At 36.5% G+C, this 12,481-nt stretch overlaps 1 non-coding gene across 1 annotated transcript; it reads right to left on the bottom strand.

The window, feature by feature from the left end:
• Positions 1 to 208: 208 nt before the first annotated feature.
• LOC134158090 (U1 spliceosomal RNA) lies at positions 209 to 372 on the bottom strand. The gene has a single exon (XR_009962585.1). It is a non-coding gene; the product is annotated as a U1 spliceosomal RNA (small nuclear RNA).
• Positions 373 to 12,481: the final 12,109 nt, after the last annotated feature.

Raw genomic sequence — 12,481 nt, 5'->3', positions numbered from 1 at the left:
CCAGGATGCCATTGGCCTTCTTAGCCACAAGGGCACAGTGTTGGCTCATGGTCATCCTGTCGTCCACTAGGACCCCCAGGTCCCTCTCCCCTACACTGCCCTCTAACAGGTCGTTTCCCAACCTATACTGGAACCTGGGGTTGTTCCTGCCCAGATGCAGGACTCTACACTTTCCCTTGTTATATTTCATCAAGTTATTAAAAAAAAAAACAAAACAAAAAAAACGCAGTCCCCCACTACCACAAATTATGCGGTCGAGTTTCCCGCATTTGGGGAAATCGCAGGGGTCAGCACACCCGGAGTGCAAGGGATGAGCCTCGCCCTGGGAAAACCACCTGCTTGATCATGGTGTCTCCCCTGCCAGGTAAGTATTGAATATTTTATTATAATTATATATTTGGATTTCCATATATTAATGGAAAATCCACTAAAATCATAATTGCATGATGTAATTAAGTTTACCATAAAGCCTGCTTGATTTTTTTTTAAACCTGACTTGTTCCGTTGGCTCAGGATACTTCACACTTCAACAGATGACTGGTATATAGAGTAATTAAAATGTGATACTAAAAGATCTCAAGTGGCTGAACCTGGCAAAACTTTAGTGAATACCCAGTTCAAAGAGATATTTGTAAAGCATCCTTTCTTTTAAACAACAACTGGACTGTATGATCACAGTGACTTTACCAGCCTGTTACTTGCCCCAGGAAAAGTAGGAATTTCAGCTTTCTAATTGTTAATTCTTCGAGAAATACAGAATCTTTAAAAGGACTTGAGTTTAGGGAAGGCAGAAATCCATCAGTAAATTCTCTCTCAAGAGAAATCATATGATTTACAATGATGTTACTAATAAATAAACATTTTGTCTTTTTTTTTTTAAAGATGTAAAAATCTAGCAGTCCCACTATAGTTCCAAGCTAGCATTTAAATACACATCATATATCTTCCTTCTGTGACAGGCATAATTTAAAACAAATTACAGAACTCTTCTTGTAGTATGTTACCTTATGCTAGAAAAGCAGAAATCTTATTCATTAAATCTTGACTTAGGAGAAAATTACTAAAACCTGTAAAAATATAAACTCTATGACCAGTATTTACACAGATTTCAGAATCAAAAATAACTGCCTTCCCATTTAATTACATTGACTAGTACTTGTAAGACTTTCTACACATTTCTAAAATGTCAATATCACAGCTAGACAACATATATTATAAGGCAGATTTGGCAGTCTGTTCATTCATTCTACTTTCCCTTGTCATTAACCTAATCCTAAGACTATCTTGGAGAAATGCAGAGGTAGTTTTTTATAAAGAATTTGTTAATGAATCTGGTATATGTGTTTTATTAATTTGAAGAAATATGAAGGAAAGTATTAGAGTAATATGTTTATTTGAATCACTATTATTAGAAATCAACAATCAAATTTGATAATTAATGTTCTTGAACTACAATGTTCTCTATAATTAAAACATTCTGCTCTAAACAGATAGTTTTTCAGCTATATGTTGTGGCTTTTGGTACTCAACTGTCAGAGCATGGGGGCAATTTTCAACTTTTTTTCTCATGAGATAATATCTTAAAAAAAAGTTTGGTCACTAGAGAGGCTTCTTTATAATGTTTTTTTCAGACTTACTTAAGATCAAAGGGTTAGCTACTACTAGATTTTCTATCAATAAAAGCTACTCTGCCATGCTCATGGCTTTTAACAATTCAGTTCAAAATCCTGACTCAAACGCCTCAAATCAGTGTCAAAAATTTACGTTTATTATTTGCTTGTAAGTAAGCCCATCCAGACATCAGGTGATATTCTAAAAATAAATAATTCACCTTTTTTTCTTCACTTAAGTATTCGCTTCATCTTCACATCAGACAGTGCTGATGCTTCTTTGAAATGTAAAGAGATTAAATAAACAAGGGATTTAAACTAACATGTCTAAAGCAAATACAGAGACTGAAACACTGTTCTGAACTGTATGTTAAAACTACTTGAAAGTGTTCTACAAACTCTCTGTTTCAAACCTTAACATCAGAATGAAAGGAAGAGACAAAAGGAAAATTATTTACGACATTTATAATCTCCTTCTGGTGGGAATTAGAACTACAGAAATAATTTACCTACCTGACTTTTACATGATTGAACAATGGTCACAGAATTTTCTTGATTTGTCTTGAATTTTATGGAGTTTCAGCAAAATATTCCTGTGCTCTCAGAAACTAAGGCAGAAAGCTAACTATTTTAATAATCTTTTTGAAGATCAAGAGCAAGCTAAACTTTTCATTCAAAGTCCCACTAGCAACCAGAATTAACATTATGGCATTAAAGAGGGCATTATAAACCCATTTTTTACACTTCCACTACCTCTTGTGAAATATCTTTCACAAATAATAGCACTAAGCAAAGGGCTTATAAAAGGAAATGACCCAAATAAGGAGACATTGCTGCTACTAATGAGAACCAAAAGTACCTGTTAAGTCTAGGAAACCATCATATGGTATAAAACTATCCTTCTAAGCAGGAATAAAAACATATTTTGTATCTATCTATTTCATTCTAATGTCATAATTTTCCTGTCCTCCTGATAATATTTTCATTAAAATTTAGGCTTCCGTTCTTCTACATTTGCACAAGGCAGAAGTGGTTTATATTGACTTTGTCAGTTTTCTGGAATATGACTGGTTGGCTCTGATACCATTTCTTTCAACCACTCTGACAAAATTTAAAATGGAATAAAATTGCCAGCCTACTAAATACAGAACATCACAAAAGTTAATGCAGTATAGTAAGTGCATAATATAGTGTACATGAAAATTTCAATGTCTTATTCAGAGAACAAGAATTGTAACAAGGACAGAGAATTACAGCAAATTAATCAATCCTCATGATAATGCTTGCAATAAGAACAGAAAATGTTACTGAAAACATAATGCTTTTTTTGTGAATGATTAAAATTGGAGTCCAGAGCTCCTCCCTGAATTGTGAAAGTGTAGTCAATGGTCAATATCAAATGAAAACTGGCAGGTGCAAGAGGAACGAATATCCAAAGAAAATGTCAATGCTTTAATAAATATTCATTTTAAGTTATGAGACATTCTAGAAGCTTTGATTATGCGGTTGAATTGAGATTTTTTAAAGGAACTTATCCATTAAGTAGGTTTTGTTACAGCTAATCAGTAATGGAATCTGAGTCTTACTCTGAAGAACAAGATGAGAAACACTTTCAAGCAGAAAAGTAGAATAAATGATAGAATTTTCTGTCATTGTTTCTAAATGCTGGTGTGAAGTCTATATATGAAAAAATGGTAAAAGTATGATGTTTTATGATATGAACAGAATGTTAGAACTGCTTCAAAATGACCTTTTATGCCTGGTCAAAGTTTTAGTAGTATTTCCATCTCAAAGTAATGGCTGTTCACTCTAACCCAAAGGCAGAACACACTACCAAAACTTAACATCTCATTCTTTTTTATTTCAGCCTTAGTTCCTAAGTCTAAAACTTAAAACTATTAACAACAGTAAGAGGTTTGTATCTTTTCCTACTCATTAATTGACCTGAACTGTCTGTGAAAGGAGGAAGCTTACCTGTGCCTGAATTCAGTGGAAAACCACAGTGCATATGAACAATTTAGTCATTGATTTAGTCCAGTAATTAAAAAACTTTGTTACCTACTTCCATGGAAACTGCTTATGGCACTCTACTCCCAAGGGACAAGTGATACTCTCTTCAAGGGTGAACAATCAGTTGTGGCATAATGATGTTCAGATGCCACATGCAGATTGACTGTGGGCTCTCAGGCTCTCATGATTGACAGCTGGAACAGTTTACTTCCTACATGGCCTTGAAAGGAAAAAGCAAAAGGTCTCTGTTGTTATGTGCCTACATCTACTTTAGTGAATAGTTCAGCTGGTGTTGAGGTTCTGACTTAGAGACTACTTATTTTATCTTTTTTTATTTTCCCCTCAACTTCAGATGCATTCTAGTGTCCCATGGACTGGATACCCATTTGCAACTGGAGTGTGTCAGCTAGACACTACAAACACATCTTCATCAAAAAGAAAACCCCAACAACCACTTCATGCAATTCAAGTCCACTCTAGTACATTTATTCTATTCCAGTTCTATCTTTAGAATGGAACACACAGTAGAACTAGCTGCAAAGATCATCTTGTTACTCACCAAATAATGGAAGTTGTTTAAAATTCAGTTTCCATCAGTTAATTTGATAATGGATACAGCTGCTGTGTGTCAATTTTAAAATGCTGACAATATTGAGGACTCAGGTGCTAAAAAGAAAGTAATGATTTTGATATTTGCACATTAACATCTTAAAAAATGAGACTCAGTCAATTTCAAATTAAGCCAGTTCAATCAAAAATAACAAAAATTACACAGTTTCACATATTAAGTGATATACAATATTTTCCTGATTAAGATTGTGCAAAATGAATATGAAAATAATTCCATAATATTTTTTGTATAAAAATAGTTGATATATATATTTATTTTAAGAATTTAAATTTAATAATTTATATAGCTTCTGCAGAAAAAAAAAACAACTTGTCATCAGTTTTATCCACCTCTTGCCTGCACATACTGAAGAAAGAATTAAAATAAATATTGAACAACCAGAATTCTGATTCAAGTTTATTTCAAACTGCTAGTCAGAGGGTTAAAGAATATCCTTAAATAAGGAATGAAGAAGAAAGATTGCTTTTTCACAGTTCCAGACTTGAGTGGGAAAAGGTTAGAATTCTCAAACTGGAAATAAGAAATTGGAACAAAGGTCATTTTGCTGTTCTTGCCTGTCAAGTCCTATTGCAAAACTGCTTTAGCTGCCTTGCGGCAAGCAAGGGGATCCAAGCAATTAACTGTCCCTGCAAAACAAGGGAGGGCGCAACCTCTTGTTAACTAAAACTGAAGAAGCAAGTGCGTTGAAATTTGCAGTTTTAAGCAATGTATAAACAAAGGTTATATATTACCCTAATCATATATGGTGGCTAGCATTTTATAAAGCCAAATCTCATCTCTGTATTTAAGAGTATTAGTCTCTAGTCAAGAATGACACTTGGCTGTGTCTTTCTAAATTCGATTATGAGCATGGAACTAATAGAACAAGTCCAGAGGAGGGCCATGAGGATGATCAGGGGACTGGAGCACCTCCCGTATGAACACAGGCTGAAAAGGTTGAGGCTGTTCAGCCTGAAGAAGAGAAGGCTTCCTGGAGACCTCATAGCAGCATTCAAGTATCTGAAGGGGGCCTAGAAGGATGCTGGGGGTGGGAATCTTCATTAGGGACTGTAGTGATAGGACAAGGGGTAATGGGTTAAAACTTAAACAGGGAAGTTTAGATTGGGTATAAGGAAGAAATTCTTTACTGTAAGGGTTGTGAGGCACTGAAATGGGTTGCCCAGGAAGGTTGTGAATGCTCCATCCCTGGCGGTGTTCAAGGCCAGGTTGGACAGAGCCTTGTGTGACATGGTTTAGTGTGAGGTGTCCCTGCCCATGTCAGGGGGGCTGGAACTAGATGATCTTAAGGTCCTTTCTAACCCTAACTGTTCTATGATTCTATGAGATTATAAAATCTCTCCTGGTTTCTAAGTTTATGCAACGTTATTAATTGCTTATATATATTCTTTATAAACTTTTGCCAAAAAGGTCTAAATAGAGAGTGCCTAGAGTAGTTTTGACTTTTTGTAGAAAATCAGCTTGAAAACTTCTTGGAAATTACCATGTTATTTTAAGCAGAAAGGGGCCTGACAAATACTAGGGATGGCACTGGTACTTAATGACTCATGATATGGAAAAGCCACACAATGCATACAACTTCTGTAGTGAAGGTAAAACTGCTGGTGTGATCCACTAACAATAAGGATCACTTTTTAAGACTCTGTGGATGTGCAATATGTTGAAAATAAGCCCTGTTGCTATTCTGAAGCTTCCTGCAGTTGCACCAAATGACACTCTTCTTTCCTTTCAAACAAACATGTCATGTCTTCTTAATTCCAGGCAGGATATTTCATTTTAACACTGTTGTCTGATAGTGGAGTTTTTTCTGATCTGTGAGTGAAAAGCCAATGTATAATGGAGACTTCAAAGGCTTATAACCTTTACATCATCTTCATTTTTACAGAATTAGACTTTTTCTTTTATTGACAGTAATCTATTGACTAATTAAAAGAAAAATTTTCTTATTTCCTTTTCATAATTTATGTTTTTTTTAATCCATCTTTTGTGTTGCAAACAGAGGCAAATTATACTGAGTTGCACTGCATGTATCTGCAATGCAAAACCTTATATTATGACAATATTGGACAGGTGCTGGAGTGGTGAATGCCACAGTTCAATTGTAATTCAGGCACTGAGTCAGCACAGTGTGCAAATTAATGTCATAGTCTTGAAGGAAGTGCTTTTCATTCTGATCTAAAGAGAAGTAACAATAAAAAGTAATGTCTTATTTGAAAGGAACTTTCACAAGAAAATGCAGGCTACAGAGGCATTTGGGGGGTCATATAAATTTCAAAAATTCTGAAGCATAAAAAAAAGCAGGGGTAAAAGAGATGGGCAGGAATAACAATAGGTTTTTCTTATTAAAATTCTTTAGAAACTTTAATCATGGAGGAAAATACGCTGGCAGGGACCTCTGGAGGTTATCTGGTCTAACACTTTGCTCAACAAGAACTAACATTAAAGTCTGACTAGGTTCCACAGAACCTTGGCCCATTTGGAACTGAATGTCTCCAAGAAGGGGCATGAGAACTTGGTCCAGGATTTGACTTTCCTCATGGTGCAGCTGCTTTAACAGGAGTAAACTTTTCTCACCAGTGCGCAGCCCAAGAATAAGAGGTGAAAGTCACCATCCAGCCACTTGCTCACCCCCTCCCTTTTCCCCTTCCCTGGTGAGGTGGGGAGAAGAATCAGAAGAGTGTAAAACCTGGGGGTTGAGACAAGAACAGTTTAATAACTAAAATACCATTTACGACTACTACTATTACTACTACTACTACTACTAATGATAAAGAAAAACAAGGAGAGAGAACCTAAAATTAAAAGGGGAAGGGAAAAGGTGATGCACAATATAATTGCTCACTACCTGCTGACTGATATCCAGCCCAACCTGAGCAGCAATTATTCCATTCCAGAGAACTGCCCCTAGTTTGGGGCATGATGTGCTGTGGTATGGAATACCCCTTTGGCTACTTTGAGTCAGGTGTCCTCTCTCTGCTTTCTCCCCACTTGCTGTGCCCCTTCTCACTGTCAGAGCATGAGAGACTGAAAAATCAGGGTAAGCACTGTTCAGCAACAACTAAAACATCAATGTGTTATCAGTATTGTTCTCAAACTAAAGCCAAAATAACACTGCACCAGCTAAGAGGAAGAAAATTATTTCAGGAAAAAATCAGGATAACATAAAAAAATGATAGTATATACTTTTCCCAAGTCAGTTTCATGGCTCATGCGTACTATTTGGATGATGACCAGAAGCAAAATTTACCATTGATACTCAAGAGATTCACCGTCTTTTGCAAATTCAAATTCAATAACTGGTCACAGTTGGAAATTACATTCTTCATTTAATCTTCTCAGTGTTTGTGGTTCTGTTATAGGACAAAAGACAGGAATATGCTGAGCTCTGGCTCAACATACTCTGCCTTACAAAATATCTCTTCAGCTCCCTACACCTGATCCAGCAGACTGTCTCTGAACTGATTTAAAACCATAAAACAAATAGTGCTTTGCATAATATTCTTCAGTGCATTTCAACAGTTTCACAGCATCATGAAAATTCAAGAATTTAATTTCGGTGAGAATATAAGAAAAAAGTTGTGAAAGAACAGAGGTTATTACCTGTCTTGACTTGAAATAAAAAAAATCAGCAATTTTATTTTATTATATTTATTATAATGTTATCTATAAAATTTAACCATTGTTACTTTAGCAATATTTCACAAAAACAGAAATCTCCTTATTTTCATGTTTGTCTATTCTACATGTGAAGTAATCAGCTTCTTTAAAAGAACATAGGTAGCAGTACTGAAACACTTTTGATTTGCACTGGAATGAAATGCCATATGCCAAACCTGAACAGATTTTTTTTTTCTTTTTTGTTTCTTCCCAGTTCTTCTGGTTATATTCTGCACTCAGCATGTTTTTACTGCAGCTGCTTTAATTTTCCTATTGTCTTTATCTTTCCACACTCTTCATTCTGCCTGTTAAAATGATCAGCATTTTAATAATCAGTGTTGATACTGAAATATTAAATTTGGAATTTCAAGCTCAGGTATCACTGAGATTAATGGGAAAAAGGTGAGTTGTTTAGGACTGTCTGTTATACACCATTCATATTTATAAGAATTTGTATTCACATGAATGAAACTTTTAAAATGTAAAATATTCAAAGCAATCTGAGCAGATTATGTGATCTACATAAATACATCTTCAGAATATATTTTTGCTACTTGCTTTAGTATTTGTCCACTTGATGGCTCACAGAATCATAAACTAATAAACATCTGTAGAACAACAAAAATTTTAATGTTTGACTGATTCTTTCTTAGAAGCATCATTATCTCTATGTGTTGCAACCACCAAACAACCATTACAATCTGACAAACTAGTATACATATTTTCAGATTCCCTTTCATGCCTTTTTTTTTTCTGATTTTCTCCAGAAATCAATTTGTGACTAAAATTGTCAGGTTTAATTATTGTTGAAATCAGGACAATTGTCCTTTAGGACAATTTGGACAATTTGGACTAGCTGGGAGAAGATTCTCTTTATTATGTTGCTAAGGAGTCAGATGATTTCCTAATCTCAGTTTCTCAGATCTGTTAGAGTCTTTGTCCTAAAGATTAAATGTTATTTGAAACATCGACATTTTTCTTTCTAATATTCCACTCACCTACTCTTGTGCCTATAAGGAATATGCACCTACTATTCCATTCAAAAGGCAATAGTATTATTTTTTTTCTGAATTTTGCAAAATTATGTGTTGTATTATTTATGACCAGCAATGTTAAGTGCTAGTTTCTATTAAAATTGACCCTGGTGTGACAAGCTCCATTTTCCCACAACGTATTTTCTAAGGTAACTAGTAAACTTTCATCTAAATTCTAGGGTAGACCTTGGGGAAACAAAGTAACAGAGGCATGGTTTTCATTGAAATAAAACTTTCTGTTTATATACATCTAAGTTCACTGTCATTTAACATTCTCAGAAAGAACTGATTCAATTTTAGCCAAATTTTCTCCTATTGGCACTAATGGGATTTGTGCAACTGCTAACGTTTACAACCCATTAAATACACAGAGGAAAATGGAAAACACTTTTGTTTCCTACTGCTGTACCCTAATGTCCTGGGTTCAGCAGTAGCAGTTACGTTCCTCCTTCATGGTAGCTGGTGCAGTGCTGTGTTTTGACTTCCAGCCTGGGAACAGTGCTGGTGATACCGATGTTTTCAGTTGTTGCTAAGTGATGTTTACCCTGACCAAGGACTTTGTGAGGCTCATGCTCTGCCAGGGAGGAGGGGAAGCCGTGAGGAAGCAGAGACAGGACACCTGACCCAAGCTAGCCAAAGAGGTATTCCATACCACAGCATGTCATGGCCGGGGTGGGGGGTAACTGGGAGTTACCCGGAAGGACACGGGGGCTTCCGGGTGGGACTCGTTTCTTGGCCGGTGGTATTGTATTCTCTTCCCTTGTTATTTTCTGTTCTCATTGTTGTCGTTGGTGGTAGCGGTGGTGATTTGTGTTGTACATTGGTTGCTGGACTGTTCTTGTCTCAACCTGTGGGAGTTGCACTTGTTCGATCCTCCTCCCCATCCTCCGGGAGCGGGGAAGGGGAGAGCTCCGGGGGGGGGGGGGGGGGGCCTCAATTGCTGTCAGTCCGGCACCACTCACTGGGATTGAGTGAACAAGCTGTCTGGCTAGGGATTAAACCACGACACCTAATTCAAGAAAATTTGCTGAACTTTTGCTGTGCTGATGTCAGTGGGAGCTTTGCCACTGGTGTCAAAGAAGGCCAATTTTTATTCAAGCATATCAATTACCTTTATAGAAACAGTTACTATGTTTTTACTAAGCTGTTTCATTTCTTACAAAGAAATGAACTGGACATGCAGATTTTGGGCCAGGTGAACCATGAACTAACCCAGGTGTATGGAGGCAAACTCAGCTTTGCTTCTTTTGCCAGAAATGTTTCAGCTTTGGCATGTGTTTAATTGTCTTGAAGGTGCAGTGAGTCAACTGCATAAAATATGGGTGAAAACAGAGGTGTCCATGGTCTTACTGGAGTGAAATACTTGTTGCTTTCAGTGCGCTATGCTATGGCTTCCAGCTACAGCCCCTGAGAGGGAGCTGCTGTGCATTCCCTGTTAGAGGAAATGACACATTTTATTGTCCTTCTATTGTGGGGACAAATTGGCACCCCACAAACTGGCCCATCTTGTTTTCATCTTGAACACTCAGCAATGCTTGCTGATCAAAAGAAGATGTCCTTCTGTATTTTTTAAGGATTTTATTTTCATTTGCTTATTTTGGTATGTCTGTTATGCTCTTTCCTGTGTCCCACCAAAAGGTATTTACCTTCAGCTGAGCAGTAAGGGCAATGTGTTCTCATGCATGCCTGAGATCCTGCCTATTTGTTAGTATGAGCAATAATATCCTACCAAGTTGAAAGAATGGAACAATTATTTTTCCATCTTGTCTTTATATGAAGCCAGCCAAGTAGAGAGGAGTTGAAGGAGGAAATTTACTGTTATGGTTTATTCACCAAACGGACATAAGCTGTTATAGTTGGCGTAAGCATATTATAATTGACTAAAAAATAATTTCTTTTTAAATAATTATGAAGTCAACTTGTATCACTCTAAGCTTCAGAAGATACATTTTAGAGTAAGAAAGTATACATTTGTTAAATAAAGATATAAAGGTACATTTTAAAATGGGGGAAAGAAACTTGGAAATGTTTAGTAATGTAATACAGAGACATTTTAATTGTTAGAAATAAGTATTAAAATATTTTCTTCGGTAATAACCATGATATTTGGTCCTCATCGTAAGGAAACGTTCTTAGAATCTGAAGTCATATTTTAAATTTTTTTTCCTAGAGGAAATCTGAGGTGCTGGTTGATGAGAATCTCGAAATGATCAGGCAATGTGTGACTGCAGACAAGCATGCTGGGAAAAAGGATCATGACCAACAGATTGAGGGAGGTGATTCTCCCCCTTTACTTTGCTCTCATGAGACATGGAGTACTGCATTCAGCTCCTGAACCCCAACATAAGAAGGCCCCTAGAAGTTGTGGCTGCCCCTTCTCTGGAAGTGTTCAAGGCTAGGCTGGATGTGGCTTTGACTAACCTGGTCTATTTGAAGGTGTTCTTACTCATGGCAGGGTGGTTGAAACTAGGTCATCTTTAAGGTCCCTTCCAACCCAACCTGTTCTCTGATTCTATTATTCTATAAGATTGTGTTGGCAGTGTGCTAGGTCACAGTGCAGGGTGCACGCTGCCTTTCACAGCTGTGCCAGAGGAATGCAGGTAAAATTCTAAAAAGAAATCTTTCTGTTCATTGATTTTGTTTTAAATAGGCCTGGTGATCAGTGGAAAATACACACAGTTTAACATTCACATTCTCCATTTGAGCTACAGTGAAATGTCAGCTGGAGAAAATTTTACAGTATACCACATCTTCAAAACAAACACAAGATTCTATTTTTATTATTATTTTTTAATTTTTACTTTCATCGTTTGCTCTGAAATAGAGAGTTAACATGCCTCTGAGCCTTTGGCCACTGCAGGGCTTGGGAAGGTTAAAGATCAGTACCGAGCAGTGGCAGCTCTGTGGTTTGTATGGCCCTCTGCCGACACAAGGCCGTGTGCACAGAGACATCATGTCCAAATCAGGTGTATTTTCTCCTGCTGTCCCACATCAAAAGGTAAGGAAAGGGTCAGAATGCCTAGCACTTGCAATCATATTACTGAAATCAGATGTGGGACATGTTGAAGGCAGCCCAAAGAGGACAATTTATTCTGCTTTTGGTTAAGGACAGTCTTGGGACTGTCCCTGTGAAAAAATGAAGCCAAAACACAGTTTATGTATGCTTCAGTTGTGGGGTGTCTGACTATATGCCTATATGTGTATTCTCTGACATAGAAATGCAACATGTCACAGTGTTGTTACCAAGGGAAAAAAATAACTAAGACAGGCTTTTAAATTATTATTCCTCTCATTACAAAAGACACACTCCAATATCTTGCAGTGCAGAAAAGTGAAAATTTCTAAATGTATATAAACCTTTGCACAAATAGATATTTTCTGTCTGTGTAGCACATTTAGTCATCATGATGCCAGTTAAGGCTGAAGGTAGTATTAATTGTTGCCTTTTGTTAGTTTCTGATTATTTAGGACAGAAAGCAGATTTATATTGTAATATAGAGAACATATTCCAAATCCATACCTTTTTGATAACTGGAAGACAA

Source organism: Pezoporus occidentalis, unplaced genomic scaffold, assembly GCF_034315485.1.
Source record: "Pezoporus occidentalis ecotype Australia unplaced genomic scaffold, CSIRO_AGI_Poc_V1 ctg1, whole genome shotgun sequence".
NCBI classification, from domain to species: domain Eukaryota; kingdom Metazoa; phylum Chordata; class Aves; order Psittaciformes; family Psittacidae; genus Pezoporus; species Pezoporus occidentalis.
This window is presented reverse-complemented; position numbering and strand designations above follow the sequence as displayed.